Source organism: Callithrix jacchus, chromosome 4 (assembly GCF_049354715.1).
Source record: "Callithrix jacchus isolate 240 chromosome 4, calJac240_pri, whole genome shotgun sequence".
Lineage (NCBI taxonomy): Eukaryota > Metazoa > Chordata > Mammalia > Primates > Cebidae > Callithrix > Callithrix jacchus.
In genome coordinates, this window is record NC_133505.1 from 103932080 (window position 1) to 103955907 (window position 23828).

Below are 23828 nucleotides of genomic sequence, written 5' to 3' on the forward strand. Positions count from 1 at the left end.
GGGAGATTAATGGTGAGGCTGGTCTAGGGGAGAAAAATCAGGATTTTCTCATAATAGAAATTGGCATGTAAAATAAGGAGGAGAGTTAAGAATGGCTTCCAGTATCTCGCCTATGCAATGAGAAGTATGGAGTTGTCATAAATTGAGATAGAAAGATTTTAAGTAAAACATATTTGGAGTAAAATGTCAGGAGTCAGTTTAGGACATTTTAAATTTGAGATGTTTAATAGACATCCAAATGAAGATGCTACATAAATAGTTGTGTATAAGAGTCTGGAGTTCATGAAAGCAGTCTGATCTGGAGGTATAATATGATAGTCATCTGCATATAGATGGTATTTAAAGCCTGAATGACATTGTGAAAGAGGCTGACTGAAATCTCCAAGAAAAGGAATGTGGTTTAGAAGCAGGAAGAAAGGACTGAGCTCTATGATGCTGAAGATGTTGGGAAAGAGGGCAAACAGTAGATTGAGAAGGAGCCACCACTGAGGCAGGAGGAAAACCAAGAGCAGAGAGTGGGTTAAGTTTCTAATGACTAAAATAGGTGAGGATTGAGAATTGATCGCTAGATTTGGCATTATGGACATTATCTATTACCCACAAGAACCATTTAGTATGGGGGAAAACCTCACTGGAATGGTCTTAAGAGAAAATGGAGAAGAGAAATTAGAGAAGGATTGCAAACAAAGCTTTTGATAATTTTTGCTACAAATTAGAGAAAGCCCACAAGAACCATTTTAGTATAGTAATGGGAAGAAAACCTCACTGGAATCGTCTTAAGAGAAAATGGAGAAGAGAAATTAGAGAAGGATTGCAAACAAAGCTTTTGATGATTTTTGCTACAAATTAGAGAAAGCAATTGGAGGAGAACATAGGGCTAAGAAAAATGGAAGAAACAGCAGCATGTTTCCATGGCTGAAAGGAAAAAGAAAAATCGATGATATAGATAAAAGGGGGGAAATCCCTGAAACAATATGCCCATGCAGATAAGAATTACTGAGATCTATTGCAAAAGTCGAGGCGATGGCCATAGAAACTCAAAGAATCCATCTGTTACAACAGAAAAGGAGGCAAATATGTTAGTACAAATCATGGTGGCTGAGAATACATAGTAGTGAGAGCCTGAAGAAATTATCTTCTGTGTGCTTCTCTTTTCTCAGTGAAATAGAAACAGGGTCTTTGGCTGAAAGCAGAGATATGCAAGTAAGGTTAGAGGTTTAAGAAAAGAGAAATTACGGAATAGCAACCTAGGGAAGTAAACTAATGAATATACAAGTGAAGTGTACAAAGACTTCTGATCAACAGTTTGAATTCCTTTAAAGTTTATAGTCTTGAATTTAAACTGAATTAAACATAGTCTATGTGGCTGTGGTGCCTTTTTTTTTCCTAGCTACATTTAACATGGCTGCAACTACAGAATAGTTGGAGAAATAAACTTGACAAGAATTAGAGTTTTGCTTTTAAAAATATGCAGAAGAAGGTAAGATCAAGGGAGTAAGTGGTGCATGGAAAATAAAAAGAAAGGGGGCATTTACACCAATTATTTCATTTACAGTAAAATCCAAAGAAGGAATTGCTTTAGAGTCTTTGCAGATCTGCAGTGACATTCAACATACAGAATAATTTTGCCAGGAAAAGTAGGACAAATAAAAAAGGGAAATGATAAAAGGAACTGGACAAGGTATACTAAACCTTTAAAGTGGCTGAATACAGATAATTGTAGTCACATTTGTGATCTTCTGCATGATAACCTTCTCTATTGTTTCTACTTTTTTTCCTACTAGAGTCTTTCTATAACTCAAATACCATCTTTTCAGAAGGTGAAGTTAGCTGTCACTGAGGTTGAACTTTTACTTGAAATAGTCAACAATATTTCTCTCTCCCCTTACAATTGGGTATACTTAATGGAATTATGACAAAAGCCAGTGTTCTTTTCAAGAGTGTTGCCATGTTTAATTGTAGAACTCTGTTAATGATATTCTTCTCATTCACTTCAAGAAATTTTACAATAAGCATTCAAATATGATTATTCTATAGTATTTTTTTTTTTGCCTGTAGCCCCACGTCAAGCCAGATGCACATCTGACATCAGTGCTGTGTCTATCACAAACCTCCATATCATAATGTTCCAAGCACTGAAGCACTAGTTCAGAATACTTCATTTGTAATGTCAATCCTATGACTGGCTAGAACTCTGATGTTGGTAAATAAAACTGCAATGAACTGTTTGGAAACATGAACGTTGTTTCTACTTATGAGCTGGGAAGAGAAGCCTTGGCAGGGAGCCACATTCTTTCCTGGCATTACTTAGATGACCTCTAATGTGTTTGATCAGAGTATGAGTCACAGTTTCTGAGAACTGGAGTTCTTGCAGAGTGGTCACCTTGTTGGAAGGAAACTGAAGATGTAATTCCTTAGTCACACCTCTGTGATCTCAGTGTCTGCTATAAAGTTGATTAAAAATATTAAACAAAAATAAAATAATCCAGAATTTAATATTTGAGGGGATGAATATTGCCTGTTTAAACAAAGAAAATGCTCTATTATGAAATATATAATTCATTATTTTGTAGTATCTTATCCATAAAGAATGATAAAAGAAATCAAGCTATTGGTCTCTTTTCCAGCTTTCGGAGTGCCTTTCTCTTTGGTTATGATATTAGGTGTTTGCATTTGATTATGTAAGTGTTAGACTATAGGACCATATCTGTCAGTATTACTAGAAGAATAAAAGAAGAGGAAGGAAGGAAATGGAGGAATTGATGAATATTTAATAATGCTTTTAATCAGTCCCACCAAATAAGCATTTCTCATGTTGCTTTGTAAATGAGATTTCCGTATCATAGGCGCTGGCAGATGGTAATTTTTCTTTTCCCCGGTGAAAATTTTAGGAGGCTGGTTGGACTGGTAAATGATTTTTATAATAATTAGTGAATTTTAACAACTGACAACTCTAAAGTAAACAAAAATAATATTGAAATGTGTTTTCCTGGTAAAGTTGCTCTCAGAATATACCTTCTATTTTTCCCCAAGGAATTCACTTATTATAGGCATAATATTTTACATTTTGATGCTTAATTTATAATATTACTTATATATCCCTTAACCACTTTAATTGACACATTTAGTAGTTGTGGAAACCAGTAGCAGAAAACAGAAATACCAGCCATAATACACAAATTATAAAGATCCCTTCAGATCATAATTAAATTGAAACTGTTAATGAGTTTACTGTGACCAGAGATAATAAGAATTTCTGAAAGAAAGCCCACTCTAGTGGTACTTCTTTCAGTAAATGTAAATCAAAATGTACTAGGACCTACATAGCTGGTAACACAATTATTACAGAGAAAAAATAATATTACATAAAGCATTGTTGAAAAGCAAGACATTACGATATATAAGCCAATAGCACATGTCCAGAACTGACTAGGTATTACTTGATCTGCTCAACTTTCTTCAGGTTTACTAGGCATGTCATATTGGGTCTCCACATTCAAAGGAAATCCTTGTAGATATCTATTTGATCTCAAGGTGACCTACTTTAATCATTCATAATTCTTGTGCTCTTCCATAAGTAGCTAATCAATTTGAAAGAGATTTCTTCAAAATAGAGTAGATCAGATTTATTAGGGTCACTAGGAAGACACAGAAATGAAACACACACAGATGTTTATGCTGTTTTGCTGCATGGGATGTGTGTGTGTGTATATTATTTTCACTCTTCTTCACCTTTTTTTTTTTTTTTTTTGACAGAGTATCACTCTGTTGCTTAGGCTGGAGTGCAGTGGCATGATCTCAGCTTAATGCAACCTCCGCCTCCCAAGTTCAAGCAATTCTCCTCCCTCAGGTTCCTGAGTAATTGGGATTACAAGCGTATGCCAACACACCCAGCTAAATTTTTGTATTTTTAGTAGAGATGGGGTTTTGCCCTGTTGGCCAGGCTGGTCTAGAACTCCTGACCTCAGGTGATCCTCCCACCTTGGCCTCCTAAAGTGATGGGATTACAGATGTAAGCCACTGTGCCCAGCCTATTCTCTTATGTTTATGGTTAGTTTGTGTTATATGGAAAAATGAACTCTGCATAAGGAGAAGCAGTGGAGAAAAATAACTTCAAAGTTTGTGCCGCATGGACTTCCTTCACAGACTTACTTATGATTTTATCTATCTTTATTATAAAAAGTTCCAGTGGTGGTTGGTGGGTAGAGGAGAAGTGGTGATTACAACATTTATAAATTAATACACTAAATCTCATTTACTACAAACCTGTTTGTCTCACAGTACTTTAAAATGTATTTTAAATCACAGTAGTTTTTGAATCTAATATCCACTACCAAGGAATGTAGACAACATTTTGGGCTTGATATTGGAGTTTGACCTGAGTAATGCTAAACCATAGCTTTCTGGGCATGGTTACACATTGGAAATATTTCTCTGAGGCACTTTGTAAGTCAGGTTGGTAAGTAGGGTCAGGAATAAAACTACTGGAAAAGAATTCTAAATGTTTTCCATTATTCGTGTTCCCCTTAAATCTCTTGCAGTCTTCTCAATCTTCAAGATTAATTTTCTAGAAGTTTTCTGATGACTTTTTATTGGGATACTTAAAAAAAATACCCCTAGGTTTTCTTCAGAGAATCACCACATTTACAGTTCCACTCTGAAAGTGTTTATCTATAGAATTACCCATGAGTTCATCTCTTAGGTTAGTTCCACCTTTCACCTCAATCAAGGAAAATCCATCTGTTAGGGCATAATCCAAAATCCATACTCCCCAGAGAGGTGCTGCCCCGCCATCTTATCCTGTTCAGTGGAATCTGAAATTTCATCTTTCAACAGCAAAGAATTTGAAAGATAGACATGTCTCTTCTGCCTCCTATAACTAATTTTTTTAAAGCCAGTTTACCAGAGCTTGAAGAGAAGCAAGGTTTCTTCCATTCAAAAAAGCACTCTATAAAATCAGATTTACTTAGATGTTTTTGGCAAATTCAAACAAATAGGCAGACAGAGAGTCTGGTTCCAAGAGAACAACTAAGATTATTGCAAAATATATATTTATTCCTAAACAAAATGTTTAACAAAAGTATGAATTAATAGATATAGGAACAAAGCTATTGAAAAGTCTAGACATTGCTTTTGATTTTTTTTCAAAATAAATTATTTGTAAAGTAATTGAATTTTGTGGGTAAAATTGGTGCTGAACAGCTAAATATTTTTCATAGACTTTCTTTTTCAGAGAAGTTTTAGATTCATTAAATAATTGCATAGAAGATGCAGAGCTTTCCCATAAACCCTATACTCCCACATATGTCTAGTCTCCCCAACTTTCAACATCCCACACTAGAATGGTACATTTGCTACAGCCAATGAACCTACATTGATACATCATTATTGCCCAAAGTCCGTAGTTTACACTGGGGTTTAATCTTAGTGTTGTATATTCTATCAGTTTAGGGGAATGTGTAATGACAGAATCTACCATTATAGTATTGTACAGAGTAGTTTTACTGCCCTAAAAATCCTCTCTTCCACCTATTCATCACTGCAGCTCAAACCCATGGAAACCATTGATCTTTTCACTGTCTTAGTAGTTTTGCCTTTTCCAGACCATCCTTATAAGTGGAATTATACAATGCATAGTCTTTTCAGATTGGCTTGCTTTAGTTAGTATTTTCTATGTAAGGTTTTTCCATGTTTTTTCATGGCATCATAAGCTAATTTCTTCTTAGTACTGAATGATATATTATTGTCTGTATGTACCACAGTTTGTTTATCCATTCACCTATGGAAGGACATGTTGGTTGCTTCCAAGGTTTAGCAGTTATATCTAAAGCTTCTATAAATATCTGTGCAGATTTTTGTGTGGATAAAAGTTTTCAATACATTTGGGTAAATATCAAGTTGCATGATTACTAGATCATAGTAATAATATGTTTAGATCTAACTGCCAAATTGTCTTCCAAAGTTGCTTTACAAGTTTTAGAATTTTTCATTTATGTCAGCAAAGTATGAGAATTCCCATTGCTTCACATGCTTACCAGTATTTTGTATTGTTAATGATTTGCATTTTAGCAATTTTAATAGGTCTGTAGATCGTGATATATCATTAATGTTTTAAGTTGCAATTCCCTAAAGATTATGATGTAAAGCATCTGAATTTAATTAGCATCTGTATATCTGTATATCTGTGAGCTATCTGTTCAGGACCTTTTAATTGGGTTGTTTCCTTATTGTTGAGTTTTAAGAGTTCTCTGTATATTTGATATAAGAGTTGTTTTCATTTTAAATCCAAATTGATCAATGTTTTCATTTTAAATCACAATTAATCATTTGTTTTCATTGATGAATTGTTTTCATTTTAAATCCCAATAGATCATCTCTGGTATATAGGCAAGCAATAGACTTTTGTGCAATAGTCTTGTATCCAGCAATCTTGCAGTAATTGCTTATTATTAATAGTTCCAGTAGGGACATTTTGTCAATTATTTTGGATTTTCCAGAAGAGAGAAGATTTTTCAGAACTAAAAAGAAGAAAAGGAGTAGCTGGGACCAAGGTTATCTACCACCACACCAAACTGATTAAAATATATATATATATATATTTTTTTCTAAATAGAGGATCTCCCTAAGTTGTCCAGGCTGCTCTCACACTCCTCTGCTCAAGAAATCCTCCTTCCTCTGCTTCCCAACATTCTGGGGTTACAGGCATGAGCCACCACACCCTGCCTTTGCCTCACTCTTTATCTCAGAAATATAGCTTCAAGTTTCTCACTATTAAATATGATGATAGCTACATGGGTTTATAATTTTTTAAATTAACTTGAGTAAGTACCCTCTCCTCTCAGGTTGCTGTGAATTTTTATCACGAATAGGTGTTGTTTTTATCAAATGCATTTTTTATATCTATTGACAGGATCATGTGATCTTTCTTCTTTAGCCTGTGATGTGATGGAGTAAATTATTTTTGAATGTTGAACTAGCCTTGCATAGCTGGGATTAATTTCACTTGTTCTAGGTATAAAATTCTTCTTATGTGCCTTTGAATTTGATCTGTATATATATATACTTTAGGTTCTGGGGTACATGTGATCATGCAGGATTGTTGCATAGGTACATACATGGCAAGGTGGTTTGCTGCCTCCATCCCCCCATCATCTATATCTGGCATTTCTCCCCATGTTGTCCCTCTCGACCCTCCTCGCCCCCAGCTGTCCCTCCCCAGCCACTCCCAACAGACCCCAGTGTGTGATGCTCCCCTCCCTGTGTCCATATGTTCTCATTGTTCAATACCAGCCTATGAGTGAGAACATGCGGTTTTTGATTTTCTGTTCTTGTGTCAGTTTGCTGAGAATGACAGTTTCCAGATTCATCCATGTCCCTACAAAGGACACAAACTCATACTACATATTTCATGGATATTAAATGTATGATATAAGAATATCATGAACAAATATATGCCCACTCATTGCATAGTATTCTGTGGTGTATATGTGCCACATTTTCTTGATCAGCTAATATTTCTCCAGGACTTCTGCATCTATTGCATCTATATTCATGAGAGATATTCATTTACAGTATTTTTTTTTTTTTGAGAGGGAATTTCGCTCTTAATGCCCAGGTTGGAGTGCAATGGCATAATCTTGGCTCACTGTAACCTCTGCCTCCCAGGTTCAAGCAATTCTCCTGCCTCAAGCCTCCCAAGTAGCTGGGATTACAGGCACTCAACCCCACACCTGACTAATTCTGTGTTTTTAGTAGAGACAGTGTTTCTTCATGTTGGTCAGGCTGGTCTCGAACTCCCAACTTCAGGTGAAATTGGCCTTGGCCTCCCAATGTGGTGGAATTACAGGTGTGAGCCACTGCACCTGGTCTATAGTTTCATTTTCATGTAATGTGTTTGTCTGGTTTTGGTATTAAATTATACAATGCTGGCCTCAAAGAATGAATTAGAAAGTATTTCCTCTGTGACTGTAGGGAATGGTGTAATTTATTTTTTAGTGAAATTAACTAGTGATCCCATCTGGTGCTCTTTGGGATGTTATTATTTGTTTAATTTTTTAGATAGATGTAAGCCTATTCAGACTTGTCTATTTTTTCTTGAATGAGTTTTGGCCATTTGTGTCTTTCAAAAATTTCCATTTCTTCTAGATTATCAACTTAGTTGGCATATATTTGTTCATGATATTTTTATATCATACATTTAATATCCATGAAATATGTAGTAATAACCCTTCTGTATTTCTATTATTAATTTCTGTCTTTTCTCTTTTTTTAAGAGGAAAAAAAAAGCCTAGCTAAAAACTTACTGATTTTCTTGATCTTTTCAAATAACCAGCTTTTGGTTTTGTTGATTTTCTCTATTATTTTCTTATTGTCAATTTCACTGATTTCTGCTCAAATTTTTATTTTCTTCTACTTATTTTGAAATTAATTTGCTTTTCTTTTTCTGCTTTCCTATATTAAAAGCTTATATTATTAATTTTTAATTTTATTCTTTTCTAGTATGTGCATTTAGTGCTATAAATATCCCTCTAATCACTGCTTTGCTGCATCCCACAAAGTTTGATAACATGTTTTCATTTAGTTTAAGATATTTAAAAATTTCTATCAAGAATTCTTCTTTGACTCTTATGTTATTTACAAGTATGCCATTTAGTTTTTCTCCAAATAATTTGGAATTCTCATGCTATCTTTCTGTTATTGATTTCCGTTTTAATGCATTGTGGTCTGAAAGCAGACATTTTATGATTTACATTCTTTTAAATTTGTTAAGGTGTGTTTTTATGAATCTGAATATGGTCTATCTTGGTGCATGTTTCCTGTGAGCTTGAGAAGAATGTGTAATTTGCTATTGTTGGATAAAGTGATCTACAGATGCCAATTATTAGGTTGGTGCAAAAGTAAATGTGGTTTTTGTTATTAAAAATAATGGCAAAAACTGCATTTGCTTTTGCACCGACCTAAATACATCTAGTTTCTTGATGGTGCTTTTGAATTCAACTATGTTCTTACTGATTTTCTGCCTGCTAGATCTGTCCATTTCGGATAGTGTTAAAACTCCAACTATGGTAGTAGTAAACTGATTTGTTTCTCCTTGCTTGTCTATTAGTTTTTTCTTCACATATTTTTTTTTTTTGGCACTGTTGTAAGGCTCATACACATTAAGGAGTTATATATCTTTTTGAGGAATTGACTCCTTTATCATTACGTGTTGTCCCTATTTATTGCTGATAACATTCCTTGTTATGATGTCTGCTCTGTCTGAAATAAATAAATTTTAGACACAGCAGACATCATAACAAGCTACGCCTGCTTTCTTTTGAATAATGTTAGCATGGTATATTCTTCTCCATCTATTAACTTTTAACATGTATATGTCTTCATATTTAAAGTTTTTTTTTTTGTAGAAAACACATGGTACAAATCCTCCCATGCTAACGTATTTTCTACTATATGTTGACTAGTGTGTTTACAACATTGATTGATTTTGATAAGCGATTATTAATGTAATTTAATTTATATCTATAATATTTGTTACTAATTTCTCTTCATTGCCCTAGTTATTTGCTTCAATTTTTCATCTACTCTTTTTTCTGCCTTATTTGATTGTATTTAAATGTTTTATATAATCCAATTTTCCCTCCTTTTTTTTAGCACATCATTTGTACCTCTTTTTAAACTTTTTGTTGATTTTCTAGAGTTTGAAATATAAATTTATTGCTAATCAAAGCTTATGTTCAAATAGCACTAGACCACCTCAAGGATCATGCAAGTACCTTTTAATAACAAAATAATATCCTTTTCTTCTTCCCATTTCATATATCATTGCTGTCTCATTTCATTTATATGTAAGTATATGTGTGTATGCACACAAAACTCATAAGCAAATATAATCAAATATCTTGTTACTATTTTGAATAAACTCTTATCTGTTAGATCAATTATAGAATAAGAAGGCCAGGTATGGTGGCTCATGCCTATAATCCAAGCATTTTGGGAGACTGAGGCAGGAGGATTCCTTGAGCCCAGGAGTTTGAGACCAGCTCTGGCAACATGGAGAGACCCCATCTGTACAAACAATTTAAAAATTATTCAGGCATGGTGGTGCTTGTCTGTTGTCCCAGCTACTTGGGAGGTTGAGATGGGAGGATCACTTGGTCTGAGGAGGTCGAGGCTGCAATGAGCTGTTATCACATCTCTACATACCAGCCTGAATGACAGAGCAAGACCCTGTCTCAAAAAAATGAATAAATAAAATAAAAAGAAGTATAAAGTTAAAAAAATTGTTTTACTTTCACTTGTTCCTGCTCTGATGCTCTACATTTCTTTATGTTGATTTGAGTTTCTGAGCTATATCATTTCCCTTCTCTCTGAAGCATTTCTTTTAACACTTCGTTTTTTTTTGTTGTTTTTTTGTTTTTTTGTTTTGTTTTTGAGACAGAGTTTTACTCTTGATACCCAGGCTGGAGTGCAATGGCGCAATCTCGGCTCACTGCAACCTCCGCCTCCTGGGTTCAGGCAATTCTCCTGCCTCAGCCTCCTGAGTAGCTGGGATTACAGGCACGCGCCACCATGCCCAGCTAATTTTTTGTATTTTTAGTAGAGATGGGGTTTCACCATGTTGACCAGGATGGTCTTGATCTCTTGACCTCGTGATCCCCCCACCTCGGCCTCCCAAAGTGCTGGGATTACAGGCGTGAGACACCGCACCCGGCCTCTTTTAACACTTCTACAAGGTATGTCTACTGTCCACACATTCCGTCAATTTTTGTTTGTCTAGGAATCTTTATTTCTTCCTGACCTTTGAAGGATCATTGTGCAGGGTACAGAATTCTAGATTGTTGGTTTTCTTCTCTCAGTTCTTTCAATATCCCATTCCACTCTTTTGTTTGCACAGTTTCTGAGAAGTTGGATATCATTCTTATCTTTTCTATAGGTAAAGTACTTTTTTTTCCCTGCAGCTTTCAAGGCTTTTTTCTTCAACTTTTATTACCTGAAGTTTGCGTATGATATGCTTGGCATTGATGCTGGTTGGTGTTAGCTTCCTGGATCTGAGGTTTGCTGTCTGATGTTAATTGGGGGACAATCCTCAATCATCAGTTCCTCAAATATTGATCATGCTTCTTTCTCTTTCTTCTTCTTTTGGTGTTCGTGTTATACATATTTGCACTTTTGTAGTTGCCCCATAGTTCTGAAATATTATTTTCTGTATTTTCATCACTTTTTGTTCTTTGCTTTTTAGTTTTGGACATTTTAATTTAAATATTTCAAGTTCAGAGATTCTTTTCTTAGCCATAGCCATTCTACAAATAAGCCTATCAAAGACATTCATTATTTCTATTACAGTATTTTTCATTTCCAGCATATCTTTTTCCCCATTCTTTCATAGAAGTTCCACTTTTCTGATTACATTGAACATCTGTTCTTGCATGCTGTCTTCTTTATCCAGGAGCCCTTAACATATTGGTGATAGTGGCTTTAAATTTCCAGTTTGATATTCCAACATCACTGCCATATCTGAGTGAGGTTCTTGCTCTGTCTCTTCAAGCCTTGTTTATTGCCTTTTCACATGCCTTGTAATTTTTTCTCAATAGCTAGACATGACGTACTGGGTAAAATAAACTTCAGTACATAGCATTTAGTAGTGTGGTAAGTCATGGGAGAGAGGCTGTGTTCTATAGTTCTTTGGTCAGAGATCAGTTTTTAGTGTGTCTAGACTATGAACTTCACAAGTGCTTCTCAGCCTTATATGGGGTAAAGTTGGATATTTCGCTTCCCTGGATTGACTGAGCTCTGAGAAAAACTCAATAGTTTAAGGTCTGGTAAAATCATTTCTTCGAAGGTCAGGACTTATTAGGAAGAACGGCATGCTGTGGTATATTTCAAAATGGTTACTTTTCTCCTACCTTTGCCAGAAGCCATAGGGATTTTTGTCCATGAAAACCTGGTCCAACTCCTGGAGGTAAAATTCACAAAACTATGGGGACTCCCCTGTGACTACATCTTCCTGGAGTCATTAACTCTCAAGCTTGTCCACACTAAGCCTCAAGTAATTCATCAATTATAGGTTAGGTTTTTCTATCCTGGCGCTGGTTCCTGGGGAGTTTTCTACTTGCAGTCTTCTACTTTGATATGTTATGATTCTCTGAATTCACCTATCTGTCTCTCCAATTTGGGGGGCAGTGATTTGCCCTGTACCCTCACTTCTCTGATAGATACAAGAGCTATTGATTTTTCAGTTTGTTCAGTTGTCGGTTTGTTGGGTTTTTTACTTGTTGATAGGATGAAGTAACAACTTCCAAGCTCCTAACTTGCCGAACCAGAAACCAAAATCCGCATGTAATTTATAATCTAGTTTTGTTGCCTCTAAAAATGGAGTTAAAATTGAAGAGTGTTTTTGAACTGTTAAACATAAGCAATAATGCTCCTCTTTCACCCTGCAACTCCCTTAATAGTCCTTAAAGCACATCACCCTGTTCCATATGCTGGTTTCTTTCTGGAATTTTTTTCTACTATATCCCTCAAAAGCTTATTTGAGATCAATGAGGCAGTTAAGTTGATGATGACTTTCAGGAATCTTGAATAGGTATACTGATAAAATCCTCACTCTCTCTTTGGAGTGAATTCTTTGCATGTGTGTGTCAGGGTAGGGTGGGAATCCCTCTTGTGTGAAATTTTCTACTCGCAGGATAACACTTTTTGTTGTTCTTTTATAATTTGCTGAAATATGCAGTATTGGTAAATTCCACTTTCTAAATTTATACTTATTTTAGGTTATTTAAATATTTTCAATAGGTCACCTTCTAGTTTAATATCCTTTAACCCATTGAGGTTTATGCACCTCCTAAAGATTTTGACAGAGGATTCTCTCTGGTTCTGTTTCACCAGCCAGAAATTTCCTTGGCTAGTGGCACTCCTGCCTGGGCTTTGCTGGGCTCAGGGCTTGTGGCTGTACTTGTTCCGCCCACTTGGCCAGCTGGCTGTGCTAGGCTAGCAGTGCTGGGTGGATCTCAGGCCCACCAAGGGCACCCAAGCGTGCCTGCTACTGTGGTTGGTTGGGAAGCTTCAGGCTCCAGCATAGGCACTGGCTATGTGCAAGGCTGCAGCTGGACCAAAGAGTATACAGGTCCCAGTGAAAAGGGGACCCAAAGTGGGTAGCTCCTACCCAGAGCCAGGTATTTCCAACCTGTGACTGCCTGAGGTTTTCATGGGCTCTTATGGGGGAGTGCATGCCATTGGTCCATGGGCAGCCTGGAAAAAGCACCATTCCGCGGTTTAAAAGGCACTGAGGAAGTTCTCACTCCAGTAGGGGACTTTGCCAGGAACTGGCAGCTTGGTTTTCAGGCTTTAATTTGTCAGGTCTGGGGACCCACCTCTGTCTTCCTAAAAATTTGTCTGCCTCCTGACACTATCCATTTGTTCAACGAATTATACTCAGAAAGTGAAAGATGTATATTTGGAGAGCATCTTGTTTGGGACATGCTTTCTCCTTAAACCTCTCTTCTGGGAGATTCTGCAGCTTAATGGTCAAAGAGCACATTATCAGGAAACAGACCTTTATTAACTTTTTTATGACTCAGTTTCCTCAACTCTAACATCATCTGCGATGAAATCCCTTTCGATCATGATATGAAATAATATTTGTAAACTGTTTGAAACAGTGTATGACATGTCATGAGCCCTTAATTGATGCTAATTATCATTGACAGCAATAATATGGTAATACCGTAGTTGGTAAGAAATCAGTGGTAAAACACTGAATGTTCCTGTGTGTCTTGGGCCTAGAAAGATTAAACTCTTAGATATTGATTTATTCAGCAAATATTTATTATGCAGGAGACACTGTATTTCATGTTGGGGTATAAATAACTGAGATATAATTTGATTGTTTTAAAACAGACATGTAAAATCTACTCCAGGAGCATTGAGCAGGGATTAATTAATTCAGTCTAGAAGAGTCACAGATGACTTAACAGAGGGAAAAGACACTGGAATTTGGTCTCTAGAGATATGCAGAAGTTGGCTGGGGATAGACTGAGAAGATAAAAAGAGGCATTCCAGGCAGAAAGCACAATGTGAGCAAGAGATTAAGGCAGGAAAGTACCTGATGTATTAAGGAAGGAATGGATATATAGCTTTTTCCTGACTGGATGGCAGAGTGTACAGGAGGAATGGGAAACATTGAGACTGAAAAGTCAGTTGAAGACGTGTTATAAAGAACTCTTAATGTCTTGCCAAAGAGTTTATGCTTATACTGAATATATTAGTGAGCTAATTCAGAGTCCCATGTGTATCATTCTACTGCTGTCATTCATTAACTTATTTGTTCATTCAACAGATGTTTATTAAATAGTTACTAAATGCTAGTCCCATTCTAGGCACTGGGAACAGAGCCGTAGGTAAAAGATAAAATGCCTTGCCCTCAAAGACCTTACATTTTAGTGTGGAGTAGCAGACAATAAGCAAATATAAAATTATAGATGATAATACATGCTAATATGAAAATTAAACTGGGACCAGAGATAGGGAATGTTGAAAGAAAAGCTGCAGTTTCAGATATGATGGCCAAAGAGGGCATTAGTTAAAAGGTAACATGTGAGCCAAATTTGAAAGAAGAAGGAATATCCTGTGGGTATTTGGTAGGAATGGCAAGTGCAAAACCCTAAGATAAGAGTGTGCTTGCTATAGTGGAAGAAAAGCAAGGCAGCCAGTATGGCTGGGGCAGAGTAAGAAATAAGTAAAAAGTAAAGCAGAAAGAGGAGTGGGGTTGGAAATAAAGACCACAATGGACCTTGTGGATTTGATTTCAGTCTGAACAAATAATTGCATGATCTGACTTATATTTAAAAGATCACTCTGACTGTAGAGAGTAAGTGGGTCACAGGGAAGGTGAAGGTCCAGAATTAGGGTGGATAGTTTGGACACTGCTGAAAAAATCAGGCAAGAAGTGATAATGGCTTGAAGCAGAATAGTAGTGGTAGGAGAAGCAACAGAGGAAACGTTCTAGAAGGATTTCAGAGTATCAGCCAATGAAATATCCTGATGGGTTCTCTTTAGTGTGAGATGTTTGTTAGAGAAATTATGACTGTTGGTTATCAGGTTTTCAGCCCCTTGATGTTGCTGTCTCTGCCCTTGCTACTGTCTTTCCTACAGGACGCTGGACTTCATCAGCTTATTTTAAGTTTCTACCACCAGCCTCTTCTAGCCCCGTTCACTCAAGATTATTTTATGGAAGGACATAAGCTTCCGGGCTTCCCTCTATTCATAGCCTTAAACTTGAATGTTAGACTACTAATCAGTATGTGGAAAAATCACAACAGCTAAGTTATAAAGTTTACAAATCACAGTAATTCCTGGTAAATTATACTTTATTTCCTCTGAGAAAGTAAATGAAGACTTATTAGGATTTCTGTACTTTTTCCCCTTGAAATTGTGTTCTCCAATTCCTATTGGTGAAAGTCATATAACTCATCTCAAGATGATAGGTTATTCTCTCATGATGGGATGCAATTCTGATAGAATAACAGGTCCTCTTCTATTTAGAAAGGAGAATTTTCGTTTCTGTAGATCTCAACTGGGTAACTGACACACAAGGGCAGGTCCACGTTTTATGGCTCCTGAAGCTTATACAATTTTGAGAGTCCCCTTTTAGGAAACTACTTCACAATTACAAATTACATAGACAAGATTATTAGAGAAAATTAAACTGGGACCAGAGATAGGGAATGTTGAACTTTCAGAACTTTGGAAATTATCTGTCACAAGACCTAAAGTTATATTTCAATAGCCACACACTCTTACCTCAGGGCCTTTGCACTGCTATTCTTACCAGATATCCATGTTTATTCTTTCCTCCTTCATGTTTGATTTATACGTCACCTTTTAACCAATGTCTTCTTTGGCTGTTATATCCAAAATTGCTGCTTTCCCTTCAAAGTTAACCTGTCTTCCACTTATCCCCCACTTCACCCAGTAATAATCTTATCTGGGCACTTCTTCAGAATATCTGCAATCTTTAGGGCAGAAGAGTACTGTGATCTAATCTGATTGATGACTTAGAAAGAAGACTGACATGTAGTGTGAGGCTATTTTGTAACTAAAGGCTGTAAAGGTGATTCTTTAGAATTGTTTCCCTATTATTCTCCCATTTTAAATAAACATCCCTTGACACAGAATTTCTTATAGAGTGTCATCTTTCCATGCAAGGAAAACTGTTTTTACATACTCTTTTCAAATGAAAAATTGATATACTCTTTTTCTATTGCATTTTAGGTTTTGGGGTACATGTGCAGAACATGCAAGATATTTAGGCATGCTTTCTAACTCTTAAGGTTTCCAGTCTTTAAATTTATTAAATGGACATATATGTAGTCAATATCTATGAAACATACCACTATTGGAGAAATTATATTTTATTTTTAGTGGAATCTTCATCCGTCTTCCATTCCTTCTCTTTCCTTTCCCTCTCTCCCTCCCTTCCTCCCATCCTCTCTCCCTCCGTCTCTCCCTCCCTCCCTCCCTCCCTTCCTTCCTTTGTTCTGCCTTGCTGTTTTATAGGAAAAACAGATTCTACAACACAGGAAAACATATAAGGGCAAATTAGTAACTCTAAAACACCAGGTAAAGTCTTGCTTCCTATGAAACAATGACTCTTGGGGATATGCAAAGTTTTGTGGTTTCCATCAAGAAATGCTGCTGAGACTCTTCATCTGTATGCACCACTGAAAAATATTTTTACTATTGATTTTCCTCCAACATTGATCTACCACCTGACGCCATCAATAATGAAGGCTGATATCTTAGGCTGTCTGTATTATTTTTCCCTGGTGGAAGAGGAGCTAGTAGTAAAGCAGGAAGAAAGGTTGATAACTTGAACTTGGGAATTTGAAACCAACCCCATCAACTTCACTGAGTCACTCCTCCCAGCCTTCTTCCTCTCCCATTTTATATCTCTTATCACTTTATTACTTGATAGGAAGTCTTTCATCGGATTGGACTCCTGAGTATTGTTATTTTTCAGTTTGGTATGCATTGGAATGCAAATTAAATGAGACAATTATCTGTGGTAAAGTGTTTTCTTGATGCGGGAAGAATGCTTTTTCTTTTGCTTCTCTTAAAAATCTGAAAGCAGCTAAAAAGCTGATTCAACTAAATACTTAGTGAGAAACGAATTCTGTAAACTATGCCACTTTCACTTACTGAAGTTAGCCCATATTTGGGCCTAAAGGGAGAATTTTCTGAAACACATGTCTATTTCACTGTGGCAGAATGCTTCCCTTTACAAAGCAATAATATGGGGAAAAAGTAGAAAGTAGATAGTCAGCATTCCCATATCCCTTGTAAAATAAAATGAAAATGCAGATACCCTTCTGTCAAGGTCCTGATCTTGGATAAAATTATATACCAAAATTTGGCAAAGCACGTTCTGGGAGATACATATTCATTATTATGCATGAACTTAACTAAGTATTGATTATTCTAAGTGGAACAGATGGAAACAGCCATTTCTCTGGATTGAGGACATTGAATTATGAGAGGTCAAGGGAAAAATTCTGACAGGTCAAGATAAAATTACTTAAGAAACAAGATAGGAAAGCACATGATTTTATGTATGATAAAACTGCCTCCATACATTTAAAAATATTTCTAATCATAATAGATGACTTTTATTAAAAACATAAGTTAGACATAAAGAATTTTAAATATTTTATCCTTTTTTAAGAATATAACCACTATTCAAATTAATTGTATGTATTAAGTAATATCAAAGGCTTTTAACACATTCATCCTATTTTCAATTAGCTATACATTTAGCAACTCAACCTTTGTTTGAACTTTGTGTATCTATAAAACACAGGTCATTTCATATGTAGTATATACATATTTGCAGTGCCCTGTGTGAAAGAAAGCCCCTGGAGTTGCCCAGCACATAAACTGGACAGTTTTATCCTGAGGCTCTGATATACTTTGAAGCAGGATTGGTGAGTCATAGTATATGCAAATATTTTATTACAGACTGCTAGATTTGCTCTATAAATCAGCATTTGCTCTCCTACTAGCGCTTATTATCCTATTCTCTAGTTTTTGCAAGCATTCAATGTTATCTTTCTGGTTCTTGCCATTCATATCAGCCTGTGCTATATGGTACTTTCTTATCTGAAGTTACTCATCCAAGATCCTAACCACTTTTATTTCCCGCAGCATTTCTGACAGTTTTCACACTGGGTTCCAGGATGTACCACCCTTCCTGTACCTCCTGAGATATATACTGGGTTGGGTTTAGAGAATGTTAACTGAGCTAATGAGCTGATGCCAGATCACAAATATTTTGAAAACATGTATTGCCCTGAGTGTCTGTATGTGCATATCTTAATTTTATTCTAGCTGTGTTTTTACCTCCACCTCAGTTCTATTTCAGTTTGAAACACCTGTTCTAAGTGTACTGAATGTATTCCCCATTTTGCTGGGTCCCCTTATATGTGTTCTTTCTTTGGGCATTGGGGCTCAGGTCCAATTTCTGGGATGCAAGTAGCAGCAGCAATCCCATAAGTGATGAGAGGCCCAGGAGCCAATTGTTTTACTAAGTCATCATCTCTTCTCAAGAAAACAGGAAAGGGCTACTCTACCCACTACATCTGGAAAGACTGTGAGTTTCCCAGACTCAGCTTCAGCAAATGCTTTGTTTACCTGGCCAGCACAGCTGCAGGGAGGCCAGTTTGATCAGCTAGCTGGTTCTTGCAGGGATGCTCATGAAGGGTACTATGCCCAGCTCTCATGGCTCACAGAATGCCTAAGGCCAAACGGTAGTCAGTAAAAAAGACCATTTAAGATAGAAAGAAGATGAAATAGAGCCAAATGCTGCAAGAAGTGTTTAAAAAAAGCAATCAGAAAACTGAAAGAAAAAAATCCTTGCATTTCAGATGCAATTTAGTGCTTTTTCCCATAGTGATGTAATAAAATTTCAGAGAAAAAGCAAGGAATGAGGTGAGGACATAGAGACTACTACTGTTATATGGACCCTTTTAAATGGAATTTCTGATAAAAATGAAATCCAGGTATAAAAAAGTCAGATGAGTAGATGTAAGCACAGGGTCAGGAGTGAAAGGATGTTTTTAATTTTATTAATGGGCGATCCTGAATGTGTTTCAGTCAAGTATGAGGCAGGATCATCCACTGAGGGAAATGAAAGTTCCCAGTGGAGCAAGGGCAGTGACGTGCTGAAGCTTACAGGAGCTAATCGTTGAGTTTTCAGGAATTTTGAGAGCTAGTTGTTAAACAAGGCTATTATTAAAATGTAAATTACATAAATTTATAGTTAAATCATATTAAAGTGAAGGTAATAAATGCTCAACAGTCATGGTTTCCTAATTATTTTACAACCTTTCACTGTTAATTATACTCTTGAGATTATTTATGTCTATTGTGTCTGAGAACAGATACCAGATGGTATTTGGTGGAAAGTATGTTACTTACTGTACCTTGCTTCCCCACTCTGCATTCAGTGATGTCACATTAGTAGTTTGGGCCAGCCATGGTTGGAAGCATTTACAGTTTGAAAATCAGCAAATGCTACAAATTAGGGCCTTTTTGTTGGTGTGGTTTTTCAAAGGGCTGTTGATTGAACATTTACTAGCACACCACTAGGTAAAGCTTTTGAGGATGATGGGAATATTTTGAGTGGCCATTCAGGAATAGGAGATCACTGTTCTGACAGCTGACTACTGACTGACAATGGAAGGTCAGTGCCACTTGAGCCAGGCTGAAGTTCGTAAATACAATTGTCAAAGTAATGTATCGCACAAGCAAGCCAGATATGAAAACAACAAAAATTTTGGGTTGTTTGAATTCCTTGTGTGCAGAGTCTGGGGTGGAGGAACAGAAGTAATTGAACTGGAATACCTTGAGGTCTCAACCAGTTATATGGAGTAGTGAGTTCAACAGGAAGCTAATGTATTGGGAGAAAGGGATGGTAGTCTGAAACTAGAAACCTTAATGAGGTGAAGCCCAGATATAGCTGAAATGATCCAGAGGAAGAGTGAATATGATGCAGAACTGTAATTAGCGTGGGATATTGGAATCTGATACTTCAGATAGAGCCATTGCCAGACCCTGGGTGTGATGATGATTATGAGTTTGCTCAATATTATCATAAGGGTAGATATTGTGGGATAATAAGTAATCAAGGGTCATACATTTGGATTGTTGGAAGAGTTGTTTAAATGAGCTGAAGATATCAAGGGTGATGGCAGGAGCTGGGGTAGTAAACTGAGGATGATGTAGGAGATGGAGTGGAGTGCTGTACTGAGCTGGATCTAATCCCTCTGAAGGTTATTCGTGTCTAAGAATATTTTTCAGCAAGAATGGCTCGTGTGGCATTACACACGTAGGGCTACTTTATCTGTCACTCTCACTTGTAAGCAATAGCTGCTCTGAGTATAGACAGTGTATTGGAATTTTAATGTAAAAATATTTTTAATGATTTACAAGATATAATTTGCTTAACAGTCTATATAGTTTCTGATAAAACTGATATGGTACTGTGTTTATGGCTTGAGGACAGTGGCAGGATATAGCTTGTTTAAAACATGATTTACTTTTTCTAACCCACTGGTTCCCTATCACTTCAGGCCACGGCAAAGAGCTATTTTTGATTTTTCTCTCTTGCATGTTCATAAACAACTAAGGCAATACCCTACTTATTGTTCTCTGTCAAATTCTTAAGTGTTTTCAAGTTGTTGGTACTGCAGCATATTTTCCAGAATTTATTTTAGTATTTATTATTGCTCACTTCTTTTACTATTCCCTAGAGATGTCATTTCCCTCTTCCACCTTTAGTAAGGTCATCATATTGAGCTCTATAAAGCATTAGCTCTCAATTTTGCCTTTCATTTTTGGAACAAAGAGCATATATAAAAACAATTTTGTCCTTTAGTTTTGCATCCTCTTATAGCAGTTTAAGCCATTATTTTTCTGCCAGTGTTTTGAAAGTAGACACTTAGCTCATATTTCTTAATGATGTACTCTTCAAAATGTGGATGACATCATTGAACATATGTATTTGTAATAATACATTTTCCAAAACCTTGCTGTCTGAATCTCTTGCTTGGTGCTACTCAAGAGAGATCAAAATTCAGCAGATAACAACAGGTTATTCTTTTTCTATATTTTTTCACTCATTATCAGTATAGCCACAGTTTTAACAATGGTCAATGGCTCGACGCAAAGGTTTGATCTGGAACCCTTTGATAGTTCAGCAGATGGATCAGGGACATCTGTTCTTCAAATCTCATTAGCAAAGAGTGTTTCTGACATTGGGTTATGCAAAGATGGAGGAGAAAGGCATTCTTGAGAGTGTGTGAGGTGTGTATGTGTGTGTGTGAATGTATGAATTAACAAGACATAATCATTTACACACACACAAACACAAAAACTCACTGTCTCCACTCAAATTTCATTTCATTCTCTACCTAAAGGCAAACATTTAAAACTTGTTGCTTAGTCTCATATTTTTATGCAGGTTAGTTTAATCATTTATCACTGCTCCCTGAAAATGGTGGTGATTTTGATAGGCCATAAGAGGAAACAGAAAGTGGTAATTATATATATCATATATGATATATATAATTGCATTTTTGGTTTTGGGGTATATGTGAAGAACATGCAAGATTGTTGCATAGGTACATACATAGCAATGTGGTTTGCTGCCTTCTTCCTCATCACCTGTATCTGGCATTTCTCCCCATGTTATCCCTCCCCATCATTCTCAGCAAACTGACACAGAAAGTGGTAATTTTAAAGTCTAGGCCAAGTCTGGCTGAGTACTTTGTGAAACTTTGGTATCAATTACTAAATATTTGGGTGTTGGAGTATGTTATGGAAAGTTGTTTATATAGTGAAAGGAATCAAATTTGGCATTCCATGGTCATGATTTTCAACTTAGGCCTTGCTTTGTTTTGTAGTTTTTGGGAGCAATTGAAAATTTCTGAATCTCAGATAGAATCTATAATTTGAGGATAATATATGTATTAACTGTTTTAGAAATGATTATGTGAGACAGTTTATTTAAAAATCTGACAGTGTACCTAGTATAGAGTAGATCTTCAACAAATATGGGTTCCCATGTCTCTAACCCTAGAAGATCATATGTTTTGCAATCATTTAATTAAGGTGCTAAAAAGTTACAATATCTATAGATGCTATTTCTAAAATTTGAATTAGCTTTTTAATATACTACCAAACTAAAAAGTCTTGAAACTTGGTTTATTATTTATATTTCCAGATTTCTTAAAAGCACATGTAAGATTTAAGAAATGCTCACATAGAAAACAATAAACTATTAGTGGAAAAGGAAATTTGCATAAATATCACTATTCTTTTATTCTTGGGGTAATCACCATCATAGGAGAATTTGTAATGCATTTTCATATGAAGGATTTGCTGCTTTATTCATACCTCTAGAAAAAATATTCTATTATCTTCACGAGATGATTAAACTATAGGTTTTTATTTTTGAATCTTAGATTTTTTGAAGTTATAAAATGTTTTACAGCCTTGAGATTACCACTTTTAAACTTAATAACTTTAAAATCTGAAACTGTTATTGATCATTCTAAAATATGATACTTTCTACTCTTCTATTGTTCTCTGCTAAATTAAAATCTTAGTAGGGCATAATAAAATATTTCCTCCTCTTATTTCAAAGGCCAGCTAAGATATCATGTCCTGTTGGTAGTGTATTTAATGTTACTCTGAATGATTTATTACACACATGTTATCTTTTCTTTTATGGCTTTTCTTTCCAGTAAGTAATAATTTGATATTATAAATTGTTGTTGAAGTTTATATATAATTGGTGACACTGACACTTTTTGAGAAGTAGGGAAAATGTGTGTATTAACTTTTCAGTTAGAGTAAATCTTAATGAAACCTTTTGTGTTTCATGTTATTTTTATTCAAAAAATAAAATTAATCATGTTTTATGGGAAAATTTACTGTGTTCTTTATATAACTGGCCATTAAAACTAGAACTATTTGTTTTCATTTAAATGTCTTACATTAACAATTATAAAATGTCATGAATTCTTTGTGTCTTTTTTTAAAGCATACAGTATATATTCTTGCATTGTTAAGATTACCTATGTTTTAATCGGGGATGTGGGCCAGGTATGATGGCTCATGCCTGTAACTCCAGAACTTTGGGAGGCGGAGGTGGTAGATCACCTGAGGTTAGGAGTTTGAGACCAGCCTTCCCAACATGGGAAAACCCTGTCTCTACTAAAAATACAAAAAGTAGCCAGGCGTAATGGAGGGCACCTAATCTCAGCTACCCTGGAAGCTGAGGCAGGAGAATAACTTGAGCTCAGAAAGCAGAGGTTGCAGTAAATGACAGTAAACTGAGATTGTTTCACTGCACTCCAGGTGTCAGCCTCCAGCCTGGGCAGCAGAGCGAGTGGGACTCTGTCGACCAAAAAGAAAAAAAAAAAAAAAGGATATGTTCACAAATGCTAATTTTTAAATAGAAAAAAAGTTGCTGATTTTCCCCAAATAAAAACAACAATAAAAAGGAATTGGCCTGAAATTAGTGTGAAGGAATCACATTATACATATGCTTAAATGTTATTAAATTATGTTTGTGGTGTTTTAGGCAGTCTGAGCTTCTTTAACATAAAACAGTCTTTTACAAAAGTATCAATCCTATCCTAGTGTTGGTTGCTAGGAGAACATTTGATGCAAATTAATCAGTAAACATCTAGCAGCCAGCTACCTGAGGAGAAGGGGACTGGGAGAGACTTAGAAGCCGGCCAGCAGGGAAACTGCTGATGGGAAAATGA

General features: G+C 35.9%; 1 protein-coding gene across 33 annotated transcripts in view; it reads left to right on the forward strand.

Annotated features, from left to right (window-relative positions):
- Positions 1-23828, forward strand: part of LOC144582184 (uncharacterized) — a 1185294-nt gene that overhangs the window by 720231 nt on the left and 441235 nt on the right. The window lies entirely within an intron of this gene.